The 21,532-nt window shown below is 40.1% G+C and overlaps 1 protein-coding gene across 4 annotated transcripts in view; it reads right to left on the bottom strand.

Annotated features, from left to right (window-relative positions):
- Positions 1-4,454: 4,454 nt before the first annotated feature.
- Positions 4,455-21,532, bottom strand: part of CDK14 (cyclin dependent kinase 14) — a 320,052-nt gene continuing 302,974 nt past the window's right edge. For all 4 annotated transcript variants that reach the window (XM_017729275.1, XM_008629897.2, XM_017729278.1 and 1 more), the window contains one exon: positions 4,455-8,702. The gene's annotated coding sequence lies outside the window, so the exon portion shown is untranslated. The remainder of the gene's footprint in view (positions 8,703-21,532) is intronic.

The following is a 21,532-nucleotide window of genomic DNA, read 5'->3' as shown; positions in this document are numbered from 1 at the left end:
CCTGGCCCGTTCCCGGCCCCGTCCCCGGCCCTCCCCGCCCTGCGCGGGCGGTCCCGGCCCGTGGGGGCCCCCGGCGCTCTCTCGGCCGCCGGGCGGAACCGGGCACCAGCGGAACGGAGGGTGACGCCGTGGGACTGCCCGTGAACAGCGCTTCGGGCAGCGGCCCTGCCCCGCCACCGGCCCTCCTTCCCATGGCCCCTGAGCCGTCGTGTCCGCGGCGCCTGTGGGGAACGAAAGCCTGTGTGCGTACACAGGGCACCTCGGTGGTGTCAGCACAGCCGGCGCACCTGAATGTGCTCCTTGTTCCTTCCTGGCACTCCCTCCTACCAGACAGATTCCTGCAGTCAAAACATTTCGGTGCGAAGCAGCTCAGCAGCCTGAGTTGCAGGTGCGGGAATCACCAGGCCCAGTGTTTGGAAGGGTGCTGCGGTTTCTCACCATGAAGTTCTTGTAGAACTAACATGGCCCCATGGTGGGAAGGGGCTGGGAGATCCCACCGAGTGAGCCACCGATGGTTTGGTGTTTTTTAGACACAGCACTAACGAGGAGCAGGGGTTAAAGCTGCTTTAGCTCCAGTCTGTCATCAGGCCTTCAGTAAGAGCAGATGTTATTACTGGGCCCTAGCTCCTTTCTTTCCCCAGTTAAACTGGTGACTCCTTCAGCCCACCTGGCACTGCTGCCAAACTGGGGTTTGTTGCAAGCATCCTCTCCCAAAAACTGGGTACTGTTTACTTCAACAGCGCTGTCATAGGGAGCCCTGCCAGCTAACACTGCAGAAACACACTGGGGGTGTTCAAAGCTCTGTTATTATAGGTGGTGAATGTATAGTACAGTTCCTCATATTTAGGGACTTGTAAGGGCTCATCTGAAACCCTCTGAGAATCTCCCCTTTCCTTTGATCAATTAGTTATCCTAAATCTTAACTGCAAGTGCTTGGGGGAAGGATGTCCAAATGTCCCTTTCTCATGTGTGGGTTATAAAACAAAGGCCCAGCTCGCGGTAAGGTGAACATTTTGGAAATTTCTAGAACAAGGGAATTTTCTACAACACCAGAACTTGCTTGTGACCATGTCCTAACTACTGCCAGGTTCATGATCTTGCCCCCAGACTACACATGCATCTGTCTCATGCTCTCTCTCCTGCTTCCTCCACCTCCAGTCCTGGTGCACCAACAGATGTATCCAAGAACCAAAGAGCTTGGAAAAGAGGCTGAAGCTGTGGAGCAGCAAATCCTCATTCTGCCAAACAGAGCTCACTCGCTGCTGCCTCTGGACTGGCAGAAGAGTGGGGTATCTCTAACCACTAAAGGAGCTCTCCTAAAATTACAGGTTCCTGCTATTCCAGGTTAGTCACTCTGCATGCATGAGTGCAAGCTAAACAGCCAGCAGTGAAAACACGTACATTGCCCAGATGCAAACAGGCATTTCTGGAGAGAACCTAGTGGATGTGGGAGACCAGAAGTGCAGCTCTTCCATTATTCACATTCCCACCAAGGAGGCAGTTTTGTTCCAAAATACCCTGCGTGGGGTTGCTGTAGAGTACAACCTTCCGTGCAGGAACTCACTTCTCCTTTGCTGTCTATATAGTGTGTTACAGAAAAAAATTAAGATTATAGAAGAACATCTGAGATGGTCTCTGAAAGTTGTGTTTCCTGATGCAGCTAAGTGGCGGTTCATGTTTACAGTATTTCCCAGTGAATGATGGTACATGCAATTTCTCCTGCTCCACACTGACATGATGCCAGGCATTTGGTCAATTAACAACTCTTCGCAATCCTGTTAGAGCACAACACTCTGGCATGTCTTTGGAGCCTTCTGCACTGTAAAATGTGGCTTGTTTTGAACACAGAAGTTACACTTTGTTGTTGGGAGAAACTGTTCTAAAAAGTATCTTAAATGTTCAGTCTTCACTGAAAACCAGGTGAAATTCTCTCTCAGGTGTTTTTGCCCATGCAAAGTTTTGAAAATAAAAAAATGAATCTGTACTTTGGGTTTTGGGGCATGTTTGTTTTTTTTTTTTCTTCTACAAAAATAGGGATCTTTACATCTGTGTGGTATATTCCAGAGCTGTGTATACAGCTCATTTCTTTGATGCATGAATATCTCTGAGCTCCTCAGGTGAAAGCTGGGGACAAATTTATAATTAGCTGGATTGTAAGATTAACACCTACCCTTGTGACACCTACACTATAGTCCTAATTCCAGTTGAAAAGTGAGGTTGAAATGTTTCTATGATATCCTAAATCTCCTTAGGCTTCAAGACTTTACTGGGATATACAGAGCTGCAGTATCTGGTATAGCACTTAGAGCTGTTACGTCTTTTATGTGAATCACCATATGGGTCCTTGAAAAATTAATTTTAAAATGGTTGATTTTAATTTAGCAGTTCTTTCAAGGTAGTACAGCCCCAGCAATCACTACTGGGTCCTTTGGGAAACAAGAGAAAAGGAAAAAAAAAGGAACATTTCTGGAATCACATTCTTTTGCCCAACTCTGTATCAGCTGGCAGAAGCAATAACGAAGGGGCTGCAGGACTGCTCTCAGCTATTATTGTGCCTGGCTCTCTCTCAGCATGAGTCATCGCAGACAATATATAACACCACTCGCAAGGGAAATGAACAGTAAATACTTGGCCCTGGATTTTTTCTTTAAAATCTCTTCAGTTGTTTTTTTTTTTTTCCTCTCTGATTTGTATCCCTTTATCCCCTGGACCATGAGCTATATAAGCCTCTCAAATCTAGTGTCCATAACACCACCCCCCACTGGTAGCAGCAAGCCCTTCCGCTGCTGTAGGGTTTACTTTGCAGAGGTTTACAAGGAGAGGCATTATTGGGTAACTGTATGTGTTAACCCAGTGGCACAGGGTTGCTCCAACACCTTCCCTCTGGTTTTTCTATTCTCGGGGGAGGGGTGGCTGCTGTTCTGGCTAAATGCATCTCTTGCTTTGCTGTAGCAGCCAGGCTAGCTTAGGAAGAAAACCTTGGGGCTAAACAGGCTAGGACTGCAGCCAAGGGGGTCAGGAGACGGTTCTAAGGATTATACTACATAATTAAAGGCTGACTCTGAACATGCTTCCTGGTACCCTGTGTTCAAACATACAAACCTTTTTAGGTAATAATTCTTGGTCCTCATTTGTATCAGAGGGATTTGTAGGTTAAAGTTGCCATACAGGTAGTGAGTCAGGAATACAAATTATTCATCTAGACTATAAAAAGCCAACACTTTCCTAAACCTGCCCTAGCCAGTGAGAACTGGGGGTAAAATATAAATAGATGAACATGCATGTGTTTTCTTAGTTTGTTTTTGTGCAATGCCCTCTGGGTGCAGCTGATGTCATTCTGCAGCAACTTTCTAGACTGAAAAATGAGGATTCTTCTCCTGAAGTGCTCTGCGATCAGAACTGGGCCAGAACATTATTCTACTGGATAAAACCTGAGACACTGAAGACCCACGTTCAAGCTTATATTGTGCTAGCTCCAAGGAAGACCCTTTTATCTTCAAATATTTCTAATCAGCTGGAGCCAAGACTATAATCCAGGCCTTCTATATTCATATTCTAGGCTAGGGCTGCTGCCCCATTAGCCTACACAGTACAAGCACTTGCTCTCCAGCCATGCCCCATCCGAGATCAAAATGACTCCTATAGACTCTTGTGTTTGCTAAAACAGCATATTCTGACATTTCAGGCAAATATTCTAACAAAGTCTATGAAAGCTCTGCATTTATTTAGCATTCATTGTCTAAAAATAGGTCCTAGCAAGAAGTTGTTACCAAAAAAGCAATGGAAAGGAGGAGAAAATACTGAACACACATATTGATAATATATAGTGTGAGCAAGCACTTGCTTATCTAATGCTATGATGCACAAATAGACAAAGAATCAAGGCAGCATATGCTCACTGATTGAAATAAATAATCAAGTATGAATAAGGATAAATCACGCTTCCATATCAAAGTTGTGAAAAATGCATACTGTTTGTTTTGCCTGATTTTCTACCAGAATTACCAGTTTTCTATTTCAAGAGAAGTTGCAATAAGCCAGACTTCATCCTTCATACGATGATATATTTAAATCAGACCTGTTGGGTTTTTTTTTCAGAATACTGGCTTTTCTACTACTTCAGTTAAGTTCCAGTATGCTGTAAAGAGGTGCCTTGTCACATATATAACAAAATGGAAAGAGACATTAAATCATTAACTTACTCTTACAGACAGAAATGCAAAGAATCTTGCCCTGTGTAGTCAGCACTGCCTAGTTTTGATGAAGCTCATGTTTGACTGAATAAGTGCCTAATCTTTTCAACTCATTACTGTCCAGTGCCTGCCTGCTTCCAAGTATTTTCATTCCTTAAAAATCTTTTGTTTACAACCATTTCCTTGTTCGGTTTTTGGAGAACAAAAAGGAAAAGAAAGGCTTTATTCCTTGAGTTAGGTCTAGATCACATACACAAAGGAGAAGAGATTCTGCTACACTTTATTCAATATGATGTTACAAGAAAACAACAGTTACAGCTGACAAACCATTACATCTTTCATAATACAGACAAATTACAAGGTGTAACAAATAATGCGACATTTATTTTACTGTACTGCTTACTATGCTGTTCTTCTGAAGTATATATATTTAATTACATTAACATTGTTTTCATGTACCAGCCCTCCCCTTTTTTATTTGTTAAAAAAAGAACACCTCTCAGTGCACCATACAAAAATCCGCATGGAAGCTGGCAAGCAGGAATTTTGTATGCAGCACCATTGAAATGCATTTTGGGGGATGGGAATTATTAGTGCATCCTTTACTTTTAGATTTTTTGCTTATGTGAAAAATGCAAGGCAGTAACATACAGTCACTCCACCTAAATGCTGGTAGGGGAGAGTATTGTTATGCTCAGTAACGCAACCTGATTCTGGTTATATGGGGTATCTGCATTTTACTCCCCAGTCTGTACAGCCTAAACCTTTTATATAACAAAGATTATATAACCAGTAATATTCACAGATGAATATTTTGTATATGAGCATATCAGAGCATTGACTACACGTTTGGTTGCGTGCACTGACACAGGGGTGTACATAACCCATCAACCCACAGGGTATTTATTTATTTATCTTACCTTCTCTTCCCAGGAGCCTTAAGTGCAGAACCCCTACACACCAAAGAGAAAGCAAAACCCCCTGTGCCTCTGTCTACTGCAGATTGAATTTTCACCGTTGTACTGATGACTTGTCCTAAGCCATGGTTCTGATTAAAAATAAGACTGAGAATTAAAAGGACCCAACTGATCTAGGACACCATACAGTAATGTAATGTCAGAACTATTGGAGTGTCCTGTGTGGGGTGGTACCTGCTGGGTGTGGATTAGAGCTGATCTGAACCCAGCGGGAGAGAGGACTGAGCCATCTCCAGCTGGTTGACTTGTAAAATTAGGTTCTGTGAACTTGAGTTTGTAAGGACTCTCTGTATCATGCAGACCATATCTATCACCATCTTCCCTTCCCCATTCACTTAATATTAGATCCCATAGAGAGTTAGAACATGCCCTCCCTGCTTCTATCTGCCTGCTATACCTGCTGCCCTGTTGCTGCTCTCCTATCTCACAGCAAAGTCACATCCTCTCAAGTATCACCAGGAAAGACCTACTGGGTCTTAACCAAGTGGTAGGAAAATACAAGTGAAGCTGCTGCTTGCTACTGACTGAGCAAGTCCCACGGTTTCTCCAGGGCTGTGCCCCAGAGACTACTGGTCACTGAAGCCAACTTTTGACTGTTGACAATGTGAAACATCACATTCCAGGCACCCACAGCACATCTGGAAGGCTGGGGTACTTCTTGTCTCTTTGAATATTCTTTGGGGAACTGATTTCAGAAGGATGAGAGAAAAAGAGAGAAGCACTACTGATATTTGCTGAAGCTGTCTCAAGAGCATTGATAGGGTTTAAGCAGTCCATTCTGCAACACTGAGAAGAGCTGTGGTGAAAACAGCTGGAGAGGTGGGCAGCTGTCTGGGGGTCCTTACTGATGGGTGTCCATTGGGCTAACCATGCAGGTCAGGGCTCTGCTGGAAGGGGGAAGAGGGAAATAAGGCTGTATTGTCAACTGTCAATTCCCTGGGAAAAGGAACTTCTACTATCTCAAAAAACCTTGATATTTCCCAGCAGATTTCATGTTCCAGAAGATTAATTTGCAGTGCTCATGTGAAAAGCACCATCCTGCTTAGCCTAGGTCGCCTTGGTGGTGGGAGAACATCCCCAGGGCCCAGAGCCTCCATGGGAGAGCAGCAAAACCAAGTCACCACAGGGAATTGGGGTGCCCAGAAAGCAGGTGCAGAAGTTAAGAGACCCTGGTCACTCCTTAATGATCACTAGGTGAGATAACTTCATTACTGCTGAAGATTAAGTTGCTATTTAGAAACCCAGATATTTATGAACTTTCCTTCAGGCAATTAACTGAAAATTTTTGGACCAACTTTATTTCAGTGGTTGCTTAAAAGTGGGAATGGGGCAGAGAGGATGCTCTCAGGTGCACGTGTGTTCACACACATGCACACACATACAAGCAAACACTGTATGTGAGTCACTATGGATAGTAATATGCTAGGCTAGTGGGAACAGTTGGGGAATTACTCTTCTATATTAAACCTTCAGATGGTTAGTTGAGCAGTGTAATTGCTTGCCTTCAAATTTAAGCTGTCAAGTAGAAGCATCTATGAAACTACCCTTATATTCCTAATCAAAATCTTTGTTACATTTTCAAAAATTCTTCAGATTTTGCAGCAAGTTTTTTTTCTAAAAATAGCTAATTTTAATCATCAAACTGCACACAATTTAAGTAGCAAAGATAATGTATAAAAGACTTTTCTCTTACAAAAAAAAAAAAAAAAGAAACATGAAACCCAAACAAACCACATCTAAGGCAGTTTCAGTGTGTGATAAATTCAAAAGTTCAGTGGTCACTTTTTCCCCAATAAACACAGGGGAAAAATTGTAGTAAGTTCTAAATAGGATTGTGACTGAAAGTGGCTTTCAGATGGCTTTTAGCAGATCCTGAAACAGAGATGTCATTGGGGAAAACTGTCTTTTAATGGCTGTGCAAATATTGAGAATATTTCCACGGTTCAGTTCTTTGAAAGTGTAGACTCCTGTCCTAGGTCATTAAGAGACCTTTTGTAGCTACTTGTTCATTCAAGGATTTGCCTTATTGGGTGTCTTTTTCTTATTAAACACTGCTGGAGTTTAATAAGATGGCAGTAGCACAAATCCTTTCCCCCTTCTTTTAAACACTGAAAGCTAACCAAAGCGTTACCAGACTTCCTTAAAATGTAATTCAATGCATCCAGCAAGCAAAGGATGTGAAAATTATGTGTAGAATAATATTGCCTAGCAAGTGTTTCTGTTCGAGCAGGACTATAACTCAGCAGTGATTTTTGCACCATACCCTGCCGTCTCTGAATGCAAAGCATTGTAAACAGTCAGGGCAGTTTTTTCACACCCCTGAACACAATGCTCTCCCCAGCCAAAATGTAGCAGGGGCTTCCTTTTCTAAAATCACACACACAACTTAATTTCTTGCAAAGTTTGCATTTGAATGATTCATTCAGAAAAGTTATCTAAAGACTAAGGATCATGTAGAGCCTTCCAGCCAGCTCAGAATACCTATGGAAAATAACTTGAAAGGTGCTTTGGTGTGGAACAGCAAACAGTCTGGGATGAGGAGAATTCTCCACCTTGCTTTGTACGTGTCAAAGTAACACAGCTAGATTTAATGGCTCATTCAGTTGAAGTTTTTCTGTACCTCAGTATTTCTGTACCTCAGTATCTGCCTTGAATTAACCAGAACATTTTCATCATCTCTGTTTTCAAGAAAATACTCCAAAAGGTAACTAGTGTGAGGAAAAACATAAGAGATGTTAGCCAAGACCCATAAAAGAAAGATATATTCTTGAAGGGAGTAAAACCATAAGGAATTCACTGTATATCTGTCAGCTGCATATGTCTCATAATTTTTGCTTTGTCCTTCTCACAGGCCTATTTTGAAAACTGGCATGCTACATAGCGTAAGCATAGTAACCAAATTTAGAGTACTGAAGTAAACATGCAATTATTGCCATGTTTTTAAATGGATATGAATGGTCTGAGGGGATAATGAAAAAAGAAAGAACCCAACAACACTTGAGGAAGAGTGGCAAGGTGCTGTAATTTTCAGCCTATCAGACAAGTTGGGTTTGCCTTGGGAAGAAATAGTCTTCCCGTTGGTTGCGCACTATGCACAACCCTCAAAGAAAACACACAGTCCTTTATGCCACTGTTGGCTCTTTTTGTACAGTTGTTACTGAAAAAGTGTGAACACTAAATGTGTTGACTGAAAGTATTTAAGACATTGCTGGTGAAAGCATAAAAATCCTTACAAAGATGCAGCACTGCAGTGGAAAATCAAACAAAATCAAACACAAAAGACTGAAAGAGTACATGCCATGTATCAGTAAGCAAAAGCTTAATCTTCACGTAGTTCTCTGAAATCACAAGGTATCCAAATGCGTGCAAGGTTTTAAAGAAATTGCAGGGAAAAACAGGGTCTTGCCAGCTTCAATTTTCTTTTGAATGAAATCCACCATAGAGAAAGAAAGGAAACAGGCCGTGGTTCCTTCCTGGTGTCAGCCTCCTCATTAGGTTTTTGTTTCCCTCCTCCAACCTGGTAAATTTAATCCTGTAAGGAAACAATATAAATTATAATAAGCCTCATGAATTGCATTTTAATTTTTTTTTTTTACTTGGTAAAAGATAGGTTAGTCCAAAGCCAGTTATGAAGACGCCAGCTCAGAGCAAAAGGCAGACTTCCAAAGCATGTTTAGAACTGGTACCTCAGGAAAATGAACTTAAAACACCAATGTTTTCAGAGTGGTTGCCTAAGTGAGATATATTAATCCATATTCATGTGTCTGTGCCCCAAGAGCTCATCTTCAGAGGTGCCATTAGCACTGACATTCTCCTTGGAAATTATAGACAGCCGTAAACACAGAGTCCTCTCTTCTAAAGTTGGTCACACCTCCTGAATGCAAAGGAAGGTTGCTAAAAATGCTGGCAGAGTTTCAGGAGTTTACAAGCTTTTTTTGCCCCCTTTTCTTTTTGCCCCTTTTCCCTAGAGATCTCCTCCACAACAATGCTTGCAACTAGTTTCTGAAAAGGTCTCCTTAAGTTTCCTTCCCAAGAGTTGTTGGGGGTACCCTGAGGCAAATCACAAACATTTCTGCAAACATAACTATGGTATGGAGCTTCTTGATGCGCTGTGTTTAAATGTATTCACCTTTATTTCAGTGTATTTCTTTTACTAGGCAGATAATTAAAAACTCTCCTTTCAAATATAAAAATAAACACTATCAATAGCTTCACTTATGTTGTCTTTCACTCTGTTGATGTAGAAGCTCAAAGCAATGGCTGGACCTGCACGAAGGTGTCCTGATGTTTTTGAGGTTTATACAAAACAGGAGGCAGGCTGAGAATGTGGGACAGGAAAACAAAGCATCCAATAACTGCAAGAAGAGCCACGTGAAGGCTGAATGAAGGCTAGATGAACTGGATGAACTGAAGCCACTAAAAAGATTTTATAATTAGCATATTTAACTCTTATTAAATCTCCAAGTAGAATTCTCTGCCAAGTAATAAAGTGAGACTTTTTGAGAAATTCTGAAAATATATTTGTTAAGTTCTCCAAGACTGGAACTACAGACCTGATACATTTTTAAAATGCAGTTGCGGGAAGACAGTCAGATGTGAACGAATTTCATCCCTTAAAAGAAAGAATGCTGAAATATTCACTGAGCATGGAACTGGTTCGTATTAGCATGTCCTAAAACTATTTAAATCAAACTGGATGCAGGTGCCAGTGAATCTAGTCTAGCCCTCATTTCAAAAGCACGACAAAAACAAGGCATCAGTTTTGAACTGCAGTTTCAAGCATAACATTTTAATTGTGGCTTTCAGCAAAACACCCTAATGTCTATGCAATGTCTTCCGTAATTTCCAGGGTTCCTGTCATGATTCTTGAGAGCTCTTCTTCTTTCTTTAAGCACCAGGATACCTGAATTGGATTAACAAAAGCCTGTTCTTAAGCATCTCGGGCCCTCTTGGAGCTTGGTCTACCACCTCTAGAGTCCTTCTTGGGTTGTTTCCTAAATGCATCTGGCATTTGTGTGGACTGTCTATTCCACATGAAAGTCCCACTTCCCCCAGGGTCTAGAAGCTTGGCTGAAGTGCCAATAAATCTTGTTTCAGGGAATACATTTGAGCTGATGCATTTGGTTTACCTTAAAAAGATGAAAAAGAAAAGCAATGTTCAGAAGATGCAGAGATTCACAACTGTTCAGTGACGAAACACCACTGATAATATTCCCCAAATTCCAGTTTTCTCTTCCTTCATGAGCACTTTTTAGGGATGTCCTTTTGGGAGCTCCTTCTTAGAAAGAAGCAACTAAACTCCCAAAGCTCCTTCCAGCACTGAGCTTGCATTTGCCCCCACTTCCACCTACACTTCAGCTGTGAAAAGCAGGCTTGCAATTTGGAAGCCACATCTGCCCAGATCCAGAATAGCTGGCCTGATTTCAGGCTAAGCCCAAATTACTGGAGCTCCAGGGACTGGCATAAGCAGCAGGGACATCTGAGACAGGTAACAAAATTATAGGGATAGAAAGGTCTCTGGATGGATGCTTTTCCAGTAGTTACCAAACTGCTCAGATTTGAGAGTAACTGCAATTAAATTCATTACACAGAACTTTTCCTTTCTATCAGTGGACCTGAGTACAATTTCTAAAGGAGGTAAGTATCACACTTCTCTTAGGATTATGCTACAATTTCCCAGTAACAATACTACATTTTCTGGTTTCAAGTTTGGCTTTGTAGGCAAAGCTGATGACACATTCTCCAGGGCAGGGCCTGAGCTTGTGGAATGAGGAATACCTTCAGTAGAAGCTTAGCACTTCCAGAATCAAGCCCTAGAGCATTAAGAGATTCTTTAGAAATGAATAAACAGAGAGCTGCTACCATATAACACATGGGGAGTAAAAAAATCTTTGCACACTGGCAACTACTGCCAGCACCAACGCAGACCACAGGCAGAACACTGAAGACTAAGGAAGGGTAGCAGAGGTTACAGGTTTCCTGCTCTGGCTCAGTATAAGGCAGGTAAGAGTTTTATGATCACAACTCCACCAGCTCCAGCTTTGCTGCGTCCTGCCATGCCAGGGCTGCAACTGGTTTCCTGTGAAGCTTAGAGCCTGTGTAAAAGTATGGTGGGCAACACCACTCTCCACCTTCTGCATAGGCTCAAGATTTAGATTGGATCACTGGAAAAGAACATGATTTGATGCCATATTTCACCAATGGTTCTGGCTGGGGAAAGCTAGAAGACACAGTACAAGTGGAACCAGGGAACAGTATGGTGGTCTCAGTCTCTCTGCAGACGTGTTGAAATGCACAGCCCGCCCGGTTTGGGAAGCCAGCCTGCATGACAAACCCACTGCTTGCACCAGGGCCTGAATGGGCAGGGTGTTCTGGGGCCAAACCCTCAGCTCTCGCTGCCGAGGTGTTTCGCCTGTGTATGAAATCCTTACATGACACAACAAGTGTGGTGGCTAGAAATAGATAATGTTTGCATCTGAATCACTAATTCTCTGAATGTTTGTTGTCAATTCAAAAGTGGAGTCAACAGGTGAAGTCCCTTCCCCTGCCTCAGAGAGCTGTCGTGGAGTGCTAGCTTTCTCCGATGCTGAGGAAGAGGAAGAAACTGAACACAGATATGCCACTTGTCAGAGGAGTTCTGTAATCACTGTGCACTTTCTCTTCCCACTTATTTTTGTTTAAGATGAGACATCAAATGACAGCTCTCCTAAACTGGAGAAAGAGGAGAGCATCTCTTCATCCACAGCAGAAAATCCACAATAAAAAAAGCCAGAAAATTTTAGACTGGTGTGAACCAATCTTTTTATTAAAAAAAGCATTGTTTCTTCAGTGTGGCTCTTGAACTGAAACATCAGTTGTTCACACAACATAGACCCGAGGCAGGGCCCTCCACACAGTGCTGCCATTCAGTTCCCAGATGGCTTACTATTCCATGTTTGTATTTTTAAAGCAATATTTTAGAAATATCCTTGCTTAGAATTTATACATTTCCCTCATCATACAAATCAAAGTTTTGCCTGGTGACTTGGCAGATTATGTTTATGGCCTCTGGTCACAGCTTTGCTTATAAAATTGTAAATTGTTAAATGGAATATTTACAACTTGTGATTTCCCAAGAGCAAAATAGGGTTCTTTCATATCTCCTTAAAAACCAAACCAAAACAACAAACCACAAACAAACAAACAACAACAAACCCTGAAACATAACAGACTGACTTAAAAATGAACTTTTTTCACCACAGATCCTGGTACTTCTGGTTTTTATGACATCTCTACTAAACCTAATAGCTTTCTACAAGTAAGTTAATGATGTACTTGAAATATTAAGTGATCTACATGTAGTGACTCATTTCTGTGTTTGTTACCTAGAGAAATCCCAAATGGGATAGAATGTTAATCCACCTTAAAAACAGCAGATGCCAACTTCAGAATGCAGTAACTGTTGATGGAACAGTGGTTCTAGAAAGGCATACCAAAGCTTGTAATTTAAACATTAATCATACTCTGAAGACATGAGGTATAGGAGGGTGATTAAATCCCAAATATTCTTCTTAATTTTAATTAGTGAAAGAACGTCCTTTCCTGTAAAAATACCAGTTCAATACATGTTCCTTTTGGCAGCATCAGCATCCTTCTCTAGGTACTTTTAATTTCTGTATAAATTATCACATCGGGTGGAGCTGTGCTCCCACAGAGTCTTTAGCATGCAAAGCACACTCAGAGTGCAGGTCTATTTATGTGGCAGCTGATTTAGCATTATTATAAGAGTATTCCAGTTTTAAAATAAAAATGTGAGCTGACAACTGGAGATACTGTATTCTTTATGAGCTGAAACATGGAGGAATTTAAGATCATCAACAATAATACTCTTTCTGCTTCTCCCTCTACCACACATGCAGACACCACAGATACTGTTCATCCTCTCTGAAAAAAAAGTACAGTATTAACAGGTGATTTTTCCCACACCTTTTATTCCTACCTTTGTTAGAGAAATCATTTTAAAAAGCCAACCAAACATTAGCAATACTATTTGCACTCAGATAATATCTACATGCTACTTGTTGCTATAAATATTAATTAATTGGATCACCAATACCCATAATGCAACTTTATTTTGACCTACATGCCCTATGAACTAGATATTTTTTGGATTCAATTTCCTTAAAACCAACTGTCAGCATCATGTGATGGAAGAGATGAAAAATGAAAATGAGCGTTCCTGCTGTGCAGGTGAGTGACCTGTGGGAGACAGCTCTGCCTGCTAGGATTTTTACATGTACCATCAGACACAGACCAATTGATTAGATCATCTTATACCTGCCACCAACTAGGCTCAAGAGACTAATTAGAGAGAGTACTGCCTGCGAAGGCACCCCATTGACACCTAATTTGCTCAGCCAAAGCCTTTGGGGAGAATGTATTATCTCTGCAGCTGCACTTCATGCATTTCTGATTTGAGGCATAAGCAAGGAGTACTTCTTCACTCTTTTGAGCAAACTGAGTATATAAGCCCTTAAGTGCTAAATACAAGCAGACAAATCTGGTCAGCCGCCATAAATCCTTTTTCCCCTTCAAATATATATACACATATATACATGCATACATGTTGTATTTTATATCTATGTCTGTAGTATGTGTGCACAAATGCAAACATACAAATAATGTGTATGTATGAATCTGAATGTGTGTGGAACGGATGAGTACATAAAGACATTTCTATAAATATATGCTTTAAAATATGCAATTTTCACATTGTATAGCATGCCTTCCTTCACAGGGAAGTTTTACTTCTGTGAAATTTAAAAGAAATGCATTTTTTCTTATAGATGAAAAATAAATGATCTGCAGTGTTGTTAGCTCATGCTCAGAATTACCCCCATGGACAAGACTCAGTAGATTGATGCCTATAAAGTTGCTCTGCATCTTCAGAGGTTCTAGTTCAAAGATTATTTCAGTATACAGCCTAGCTTTGTTGGAAGCTTTTCTTCGATGGACTATACCTTGTTTGTAGTTTCCTGAGGAATACTCTTCAATAAGGCTAAATATAAGGTTACTTAAATTGCTTTCTGCTGGGCTTTAGTTTTATCCAGTTATTCGTGCCCCAAAATACACAGGAGAGGTAAGACTCAAGGCTGCCATTAAAAATTTATTCAGAAGGAGAAAAAAAAAGAAAAGAGACACACTAGAAAAACTAGGGATTTTTTTACAAACTGAGAAGGGTTTGAAAAAAATAATTTCAACTATAGGCTGGTTAGTGATTCCTGAACTCAGAAGCGTTGTAACACACAGGAGTATAGGGGATTTGCATCACTTCTAAAACAGCACTGAGCCAAATATCTTCTTCCCTGTCATGTGTCTACAAAACAACTTTCAGGAGTTGAATAAGGCTGAATTATTGCAGTTTAATTTCAGTTTCTGTCAAAGCCCATGTTGACAAGGTCAGTTTATAGTGTCAACTCAGGATCCTGCACCCCTGTAACTAAAGAAGTAAAGAAGCCATAGCAAAACACGTGCAAGTGACGTGTGTGGCCAAAATGTCAGGTGTAATCTCCTTTCCAAAACACATTATAAATGCAACTTCCAGTCCTGTTCCTAGGATGGAGCATAACTCAATACAGAGAAAATATCCTCACTTTTCTTCCCTCACACAGGCCACATCTTTACCAATTCACTGTATATTTCTTCAGCAATTTAATATCATTTAATGTTTAAGTGACACCCCTAGATATCTTGGCAACTGTTGGCTACTACTCTTTCACAGATGCAGCACTATACAGGACACACATTTTAATAACAAGGGCTATCAGTATTTAGCAGTAAACTATACCTGACAAATAAGTGACACAGGATTAACTGATTAGTTTCTTCTGCTCTTTTCTCTTGTGTCTTAGTTACTGCATTGGTATTCTTATACACATGGGATTTCGCAGACTCTGTCTAAAGTGATGAAAATTGCTGTATGTTCTTCTCCACAGTTCTAACATATAAATCATAATACAGATCTTATGGACATATTGCTGTATTACAAATTCCTCTCTCCACAAAGAATTTTTCACAGATTGACTTTGCCTCTGGGCAGAGCCCTGCAACTCTAAATAGATTTGTGTGTGGGAGTTGACTGAAGTTTTAGGGTGGCAGCAAAGGGATGACCCTAAAAGAAGTGAATGCTAGACAAGGACTGTAAACTAGTAAGAAAATAAAAAATCAGAATAGTAGTAGAATTATAAACTAAATTATTTTATGACTATACTTTAAATAAGTGACATAACCTTTGAAAGGTGAGACCTCTATGGCACTGTGGATATGAGGCTGGAAAAGAGAAACCAAGATTTTGGCTTTGCTGCTGAATGTGACTGTAGGCATCATTTCATTCCACTGCAACCTGTTTTGTAACAAGGGCCCTGGTTTATGTCCCAGCCTCTGGGTTTAGAGTGTCTCCCAAAATTAGTGTCCGGTTTTAGATGAAGCCACCAACAGTTCAAATTATATAAATGCACTTAAATTTATCAAAAATGCAATATTAGAACAGTTGCAACATTTGGTAGTACCTGAAATCTTTAGGACTGTGAGTTTTCCAAATTGTACCCTTATGCACAGTACGAGTTCAAAACAAAAGTCCAGCATCACCTGACTGTGAATGTGCACAGTCCAGTGTGGGAGGTTGATTCTGAAGAGCCAAGACTTCTCCTCAAACTATACATCAGTTGCTAAGTAGCATATATGCATATCAATAATTGCAAACCAACCGTGCATACTTTGCACACAGGTCTCTACAAAATATTATAATGAATTCCTTCATAGTGTGTCTTGTGAGGAGAAAAAAAGGAATGCAAGCCTGATCTTCACTGTAATATATTTTATTCACAGTATTAATTTCCAGTGTTATTTGATAATGTGATTGGTTTCACAGTTGATTTGTAGGTATACTTTTAACTTTTGAGTGGCTGTGGTAACTTCCAAATTAGTTTTCTCCAAGTCTTTCAGCAAAAATTCTTTCCTACCCTAGCTTCCCACAGCTGAAGTTTTTTCTTTGAGTTGAGAACAAAGTCCACAAAGCCTTTCACAATTACCATTTGAATAAGGCTTCACATGAAAAATGGCCAGGACTGAATCTACTACACATCTTCTAGTTTTTGAGAATAAAGCACAGCCCTCTGTGAGTGAGCTCTGGGAAAACTAGTACTTCAGATGAAGATGCTGCAAAAATAGCAGTGTTACTGAGCTTAATATAGTTTGCAAGCAACGTCATGGAAACCTTATTAAAAACAAAAATGCAATTTCAGGATTTTGGTACTCATCAAGAACAGAGAAATATTAGTGCTAGTTGTTTGCGAGAATATCCTTCTCAAACCTGACAAACAGCCAAATCCCTACAACTTCTTATAACCTTTCTTCTATCTGATTAACGTGATATATCTAAATTGCTATGCTTCTCACCCTGATAACTTGCAGAAAAACCTGCTAAAGAGGAACTGACTGAATGTGAATTGGAGAAATGCTGTCTCCCTGGATCTATAATGAGAGAACCTAAACCTGCAATTTTTCCCAGTGTTTGACACAATGAGATCCTTATCTCAGTGGTAGCACCAGCTCTCATCTCTGAAACAGGTAAGTAAATGCTATGCCTGAACAAAATTTGTAGGTAGCTTAATTAAAATATCCAAAAGAAAAAAAAAGAAAAGAAAGCCTATCTGTTATAGTTGTATATAACAGAACTCAGAAAGGAAATACCTGTTGGAAGATGATACAAAGGCATTAATGCCCCAGTTAACAGGTTGTTACTGGTTTGAACCCATCTCTGGAGAAAAAGGAGCTCCAGAAGAGCTGCTGAGAGATCTTCTCATTGCTAAACTCTCTTGCAGAGCTAAACAGTCAAAGGATGGGAGGTTCAACTACAAGCAACTGGGTGCGAGTGAGCTGAGCTGTGGTACCTTTCTACCACGTCTCACCTTTGTGGCAGAGCCAGCTTAAGAAATACCCACTGCTGCAGACCTACTTCCTTGCTCCAGCCCTTGCAACTTCTGCCCCTGTCACTCATATTGTAAAATTTTCTGTAGAACTCCCTGTACACTGGATCACTAAAAGTATCAGAAGTGAGATGAGAGAACTTCTCAGTGATCCAGTTTACACCGAACTTTGAAATAGGTGCAACATCACAGTTAATGGGATTTAAAACTGGTGAGGGAGCAAGAAGGAACTGCCTGGATAGAGCTAGACAGAAACTTATCACACTGTTCTTGTCTGCAAAGACAAAATGATGGAATAACATCCTTATTTTTCAGCAGCAGCATTCCCCAGTGCATTACTAAGAACAAAGCTTCATTCTAAAATCTGAAGCCACCTCCCAACTCACAAATGGCTAATTATTTTCAGGTATCCAGAAACACTGTGAAATCTGCCTTAGCCAGCCACTTAAGGGAGCAGACAGAAGTTGTCACATAATGACCTACTAATTAAAAAGGAAGAAAACCATACTCAAAAGATCTGGGAATACCCGTAAGATAGCCTAATAAGGATAATCTCCTGTACCTGTTTCAAGGGAGCAGCAAACAAGAGATGGCTGAGAGCCCATGCCTCTGAGTGGAAGTTCTTTGAATTTTTTTGGTTGGTTTTAGTTTTTTTTAGCAGTAAAAATATGTTGGCCTGCCAACATACCAAGGAGATGTTTAACGGTTTGTAAAGCTTCAAGTCATATCTAACCAGAGTTTAGAGAATTCAGATGGGATAGAAAAGCATCTGATTCTTTATAGGTCACCATCTAGCTTTGAATAAAGAATACAACCCTAGAGTTCAGGGAAAGCAGGTCAACTGTGCCCTCCAAATACCACAAATTAAACTTATTGACTGACAGTGTCAGGAATGATGGTCACTGTTATTAACAGTGCTATTTATCAACTCAAACCTAAGCATATTTATTTATTTCACCTGAAACACAACAGCTGACCAACTCAAAACCCAAATGAGATGATGTACTTGGCCATCTCCTTCCACTCCTCCCCATCTAACATAACAAGAACTACATATCTTCAGAGGACTTAATCAGAAATTTATTCCTGCTTTTCCCTGTCATGGCTTTTATCCCCAAAGCAAAGTCTGCTGGACAAAATGACATATGAAAGACTAAATGCCTGCCAGATGACTCATTAGCATTCACCTCCTCCCAAAAATTAAGCCCTGCCTCGTGCAAAAATTAAACTATCCACAGGTACTTTGAAACAGGGCATTTTGTATACATGTGATTGTTAACATTAGTCAAGTTACTTCTTGAAAGCTAAGTAGTCTTGGAACAAATTTAATGCTGCTGGTGTAATCAGCTGTCTTGAGGTGGGTGTGGACCATTTTGCTCTAACAAAGATTCCTTGGAATTTAAAGATACTTCTGCAAGGGATCACAACACTATAAACTACCTCAGACCCCACAGATAAATGCTAAGCATTAAGAAAACAAAGTGTGAATGTTTAGCACTACCAAAATCATTCTAGTAGCCTGCAAGCACCTACAGGCAGCTTGGAATTAAGTTATGTCATTTCTTTCTTTTTTTTTTTTTTTCTTTGAGAAGACAGAGTGTTCAGGTGCAGAAGGAAGAAAAAAAGAGGGATGGGTAAACTAAAAAAAAAAAAAATTCCATTTCTCACCTGCATTTTTATTTCCATTAGTGTTTTTCCTGGGAAGCACTTTTCAAACCAGCAAGGAATTTTAAATCTGGAATGTGGAGTTATGAATGCCTTTGTTTTAGCTTGACAGAACAGATATTATTGCAGCTGCATTCTGGATAGCAAAGATCCTTCTAGCTAAACACCATCTGGTCATACATTCTGTTTACTGCTGTGGCTTTTGAGAGACTGAGCATCATGGCAAAGTGGTCATGTCAATTAAAGTACATTTTTTATCACAGCACTGCAACTCTTAAGCACATATAAATTAAGACAGAGAGCAGACCTCACATGCTGAAGCAGAAGGATCTTTCCCATGATTATAGTGTATTATATTAATGGCAAGTTTAAGTAATAGATGTATTTAAATTTTGGAATATATTTCCAGATATGATTATGCTCTCAACTCTTAATCTAGGTGTCCACCCATACCATGAATGCCGTACAATGGTATTTATTGACAGAGATATCAGGAAGTCTTTGCAGCTGACATTTTCAAGCCTGAATTGTTTCCCAACCTGAGACTTCTGGAGACCAGAATGGAACAGTAGAGAAAAAAAATCCCAGTTTAGGAAGGGCAATGGTGTCTTTATGAGATACTGCTTGTCTCTGTGTTTATTCCCTAGAGGGTGTGCTGATACTTGCTGAATACTGCTATGCAGTCCTTTCACCTATACAGCTCCCACTTGGGATTTTTGCTGAAAATCTATGACATTAGGAATAGTTACTGGCAGCTTCAGGCCAGCTGCTTTCTTCCCTGCCAGTTCCATTTTTACATACAAAACCATATGGAGCACTGAAACAGAAATATTTCCCCAGTTCAGTCTCTGTGGCATTAAATGGAAAAAATGTTCCAGAATTAGCACGTCTACAGAGCATCACTACAGCAATGAGGATATTCTATGTAGTACATAAAGAGATCACAGAGCAGCTCAGTGATTTTATTTCTCAGAGTTCATACTCTGGTTGGGGTAAGAACCTTTTCCACATGACTAACATGTTCAAATACTGTGCATGGTTTGGGAAGTCCAGTATGAGGTTCTTCTCATAGATGCAACTTTTAGAAACCAAGCAGGATCTACACTCTTTGAAATCCAGACCTCCTTCAGATATTACACAGGCTTCCCCCTTCCTTTCTGTTTTTTAAAAGACTTAAATGATTTTAAAAAGTAGTCTCACACACTTGAGAGGCTTGTGGGAGAAACAGTAGATGTCAAATCAGGTGCAACATACTGTGCATTTTGTGGTATGCAAAGACAGGGATCATGGTAAGATGGAGTAGTAAAGGCTTTTCTTTCAAAAGTGCCATAAGCATGGGTTTCCTTGTAACTGCAAGAAATACTTAATCTTTTTTTTGAAGCTCCATTATAAAAGTAAGGTTTTGCATAGCTCATTTAAATAGTTTAAATGACACAAGGTTAAGAACAGGAAAGCCTTTCACCAAAGGTGGTTAGTCCTTTTCAAAGATTTCATATTATTTGAAGCTTACTTTCACTGCATTCTTTTACCTTGGCTGCTTCCCAAGTGGGTGTAAGTTAATTAAATAGGATTTTGACCCTTTAACCTTCCCTATAAACTGCATCTTTACCTAACTCTATTTAAATAAATCAGATAAAAAACCAATCATGTAGCAGAATATATATTTTTACAGCTGTGGAAAAAAACAAACATGTCTATTAAGCTTATTTGTAAGTACTTAGTAGTCAAAGCAACAGCCAAGACTCATGGATGATTTTAATTAAAATAAATCTGTGTGGGCACATAAATTCATTTACGATGGCTTTTTTCAAACTGAAACTTCTCTAGCATTACTGAACAGCACAGCACTACAGTAAGTTCTCATTTGCTTGTGGCAACTGACGCTCAATCCACCTGGTTAGCTTGTATTAGTTTTGAGTCATGTAAAGTGTAAATCATATATACAAAAAATATTAAAGATATGAGGCTGAAAATTGTTACAGGAAAGAAGAGAAAGAAAGAGCAGAACAGATGAACAGATAACAATTATACAGAATGATACCCAGCACCTCTGTAACTGATATGCTCTGGGTTTAAATATTGAAAGGAGGTGAAATAAATGTACCAGGAGAACACTGAATTGCTCTCTACAAACAGATAGTGTGACTTTCCGTATCTCATTAGCCTTTTTCACCTTAAAATACAGGCTTCGGATTATTAGACCCTTCCAAAAAGCTTTTTAAGTTCATCCAGAAACAAAATGCAGTTTAGGTATGAAAAATGATAGCAGTTACATATGGAGAAACGAGTAACTAGCTCATGTATAAAGAATGAACAAAGAACTAAGCTGCCGCTTTGTGCCTAAGTGATGTGCTCAGGTCTCTGCATAGGCAGTAACAAAGACGCTGCTACTGGAGCCTGAGCATTGATCACATCTCTAACCCCCAGCAGGGACTTCTAAAATTGAGTTCATCACAGAAATAAATCCTTCCAAAATGCAGGCCTTTAGTCTGATATATTAATAGAGATACCATCTAACCACCTCACTATGCATTTTCATTATGTTCAAATTTTGCAGCCATTTGGTGATAAGTTTTTGATCATTGATTGGGAGATATTTGCCACTTTCCTGACACTTTTCTCAACCCATCCTTGCTGAATAAACAGCAGGAACATGACAACAGTCATATCATGCATAAGAAGCCCCCACCGGAGCATGAGCGGAGACAGGCACAAGTGGGGAGGCAGACCT

The sequence above is a fragment of the Corvus brachyrhynchos genome, unplaced genomic scaffold, assembly GCF_000691975.1.
Source record: "Corvus brachyrhynchos isolate BGI_N302 unplaced genomic scaffold, ASM69197v1 scaffold142, whole genome shotgun sequence".
Classification (NCBI taxonomy): domain Eukaryota; kingdom Metazoa; phylum Chordata; class Aves; order Passeriformes; family Corvidae; genus Corvus; species Corvus brachyrhynchos.
The sequence above is the reverse complement of the archived record's forward strand: the minus strand, read 5'-3'. Positions and strand labels throughout refer to the sequence as shown.